This window comes from Papaver somniferum, chromosome 7, assembly GCF_003573695.1.
Source record: "Papaver somniferum cultivar HN1 chromosome 7, ASM357369v1, whole genome shotgun sequence".
Classification (NCBI taxonomy): Eukaryota; Viridiplantae; Streptophyta; class Magnoliopsida; order Ranunculales; family Papaveraceae; genus Papaver; species Papaver somniferum.
The window spans coordinates 23,846,488-23,849,940 of NC_039364.1; the positions used below are offsets into that span (position 1 = coordinate 23,846,488).

General features: G+C 37.2%; 1 long non-coding RNA gene across 1 annotated transcript; it reads left to right on the forward strand.

Moving 5' to 3' along the window:
- Positions 1-803: 803 nt before the first annotated feature.
- On the forward strand, positions 804-2,223 carry LOC113293018. The gene is made up of 3 exons (XR_003332003.1): positions 804-1,291; positions 1,435-1,470; positions 1,698-2,223. It is a non-coding gene; the product is annotated as an uncharacterized LOC113293018 (long non-coding RNA).
- The last annotated feature ends 1,230 nt before the right edge of the window (positions 2,224-3,453 follow it).

Genomic DNA, 3,453 nt, shown 5'->3' on the forward strand with positions numbered 1-3,453 from the left:
CTTTGATCTTTGGCAAGATTATCCGATGAGATCGAAATGATGCTGTGTGCATGAGGAATTACGTTTATCATGTTGCATCCCACATGAAAACCATCGAAAAGTTTGTTCAAAGTCGAAGTTTTAAGATCATAAAAGTAGAGAGTTCTAACGCCACACAGTAGAAGTTGATCGTTACTTGTAATTGCCACGAGGTCAAAGACCTCTAGATCATTCCAGTACTGCTCTTCCCGTTCTATATTGAACTCCTTAATCCAATGCCACAAATTCTTGTCGTTGAAGTTTCCTTTCGTATCACAACCATCAGTATTTATTCTCTTATATGCACTAGTTGGTTCCTTTATCGTCAGTGACTGTCCTAGGTTGTGTATTTTGTGCAGTGTGTTCTTTGGCTTGCGCTTGCTTAGGGTAGCTTGGTACTTTAAATCTTCCTCGTTAAAGGTCCTGACAAAATACGCTTCCATGTTAAACGGTGATGAAACCCTCAGTTCTTATTGGTCGAAATAAGCCTTTTTTAATGCAGAAGCTATGATGAGGACACTTGGCGAAACTCTATTAGCTGAAATAATAAAACTTAGGCTACACTTCGTTTACATCAAATATTTAACTGTACGTTAGTAACACCGTTAACAAAAAAGTAGGTAGACAATAGTTCCTTCAAAGTATAAACTTATAAATTTTTTACACCGTGTTTACACCAAATACTTAACTAACAGTTAGGAAGACGTCTCAAGTGGACAATACTTCCGTTGCATGACCGAAAATTTTAGGTAGGCGAAAAAAGAAAAAAAGTGAGTTAGGGCGGATTTAGGAAAGTTAATTAATACAAATTTGGTTATTCGACAATATCGGTTCCTTATTGGGGGTTCAATACAAATTTAATCGCATGTAGGCACTGTTTTCCTTAACAAAGCTTATCTGAAACATATATATAGGAGACACGATTGCACAATTGTGTTGTTATTGAGCCGAGAAACCAGGGAAGAAAGTGAGTTACTTTGCTTCCATCGATTGAGGATGATTAATAGAGCAAGTTTGCTGCCATCAATGTTGGGATGAATCAATGAGATTAATGGTTGTTTTTGAGAATTTGCAAATGTTTAGAAATGTGGATTGTGTACGAATTCGTCTTTTTCAGGGAAGGAGAACAAATAAGGAACACGAAGAGTACCTATATTGTCTTCCCAATCAACATCGAAATGCACATAAACTGTTTGTGTAAATGCATGAATGACCAGATTAGCTGCAGCTTTTGTTTTTCACTGAACCGAGCTGTTACTGGCAGTTAACCATGGTATGTTGGTTGCTTACCTATAGTTAGAAGTACTATTAACCTTAGCAGGAAAATGTCTAAGTTTTATTCTCTTTGTTCCACTGTGGGTATCATCTTAGGGTGCCTCTTTCTAACCATTGTTTCTGTTTATGCCTCATCAACAGATCAAAATGAAGATGAACCCTCACTTCCCCCTTCACGTAAGTATTATCCTTTATTCTAACTAAGTGCAACTCTAGATTATTTTGAGCACATGACATGTCTGGATAGGGATTAGGGATCTATAATACTGGATGCACACATTTGTAAACTCATATTCTTTATGCCAAAACTTTCTTTCGGTTTCCTTTAGAGGGATATAATAGGTTCACATACTGACAATATAACTTCTAACGGTGTCGTGTATTTTCTAATTATATATATGCAGGGAAGAAGGGACTTGTTGCATTTAGGGCTTATAGAACCTGTAAATCCGGAGAAATAAAAAGAGATCTGAAATTTCCTGGTATTTCAGTTCTCTTGCCTCAATTGTGTTCGAATTTTTTTACATACATGTTTCCGGAGGGTCTAATATAGATGAGTCGCAAAGTTACAGTTGAGTATCAAAAACAGCAATTATACAATGTGTTTTGAACTATTTGTTGCCGGAGACCGCCTACTCCTGCTTCTTCACGCGAAAACTGTGACAGTAATGGAGACATGTACTTGGAAACTCAATATCCTACCTCGAATTGCACTTACTGTACAGATTGGTGTAGAGACAAATATTCAGATCTTGGGGATAAAGTGGTTAGTGATAAGTGCTCACTAATTGGTGAATCTAAATCCATAATGGGATACAAATATTGTTGTAATGAGAATCTAAATTTCTTTTTCCATAAAAATTCTTTTCGACTCAATTAGTTCATGAGATCAAGGAAAAATCTATGCATGTCGATGCGTATTGTTGCTCGTCGCGTATTATTGCACATGTATAAGAATCTTATTATATGTTTTCTTCATCTTTGTTCCTATCTAGATTCTAGGGTTTAAGTACTTAGGGATGGTGGCGAAGGATTGACCATTCTTATGCGTCCCCTGGTAGCATGGTCCCTGCTAAACAACATGAAGAAAGAATTGTTGTTTGTTTTTGGTGGGCAGAAGGGAAAATCATTACGCCGTTTAGTCAAACTAGGTTACTTTATGGTATTGCTTTCTTACATGTTTTTCACGTCATCTGTACCGTGCTAGTACGATTAATAATCGGAATGCTGAACTGAATTTGAAAGAACAAACGAAAAATGATAACTAGGTTACTTTATGGTATTGCTTTCTTACATGTTTTTCACATCATCTGTACCGTGCTAGTACGATTAATAATCGGAATGCTGAACTGAATTTGAAAGAACAAACGAAAAATGATAACAATCTGTCGAAGCAGCCTCAGAGCAATTTCATTAATTCAATTTTAACGTTTTACAATCAGGTTCTTACACTACTAAAGAAGAAAGAGAGAGATAACCCAGATCGGGTTTAACTAATCCGAGTATGACACATGTCCTTGGCTTGACTAATCCTATTGTGACACACGCTACCAAACTATTAGCCACTAACTATTACTGAGTACACCCTCTGAATTACTCAGAGCAGACCATAGCTCAAGGATGGTCATATGCAGGTATATGAAAAATACCATCCCCATCACCAAATCCTTTTCCTCAAGGATTGAACTTTGGAAGTGGCTTTTTATGTTGCCAGCATCTTCTCATGTGGCATCCTCAGCTGTAACATTGGTCCACTGAATGAGTAGTTGAGGAACTGAGACACCATTTCTGACAACTGTTCTGGAATCCAGTGCAACTGTAGGAATTACTAGCACTTGACCTTCACTGTTGATTACTGGAAGTGTGGAAGAGATGGAATATCCAACACCAATCTGCTTATTGAGCTGTGAAACATGAAAAACAAGATGGATTCTTGCTTCTGCAGGTAGTTGCAATTTGTAGGCTACACTCCAATTATTTGGAGGATGGTGAATGGTCCATAATACTTTACAACAATCTTTAAATTCCTTCTCAGTGCTAAAGAGGCATGTCTATAAGGTTTGATTTTCAAGTAGACTCTGTCACCTACCTCAAAATGTCTATCTACTCTCGTCCTATCTGCATAGAATCTCATTCTCTCTTGGGACTTGTGGAGTGAAT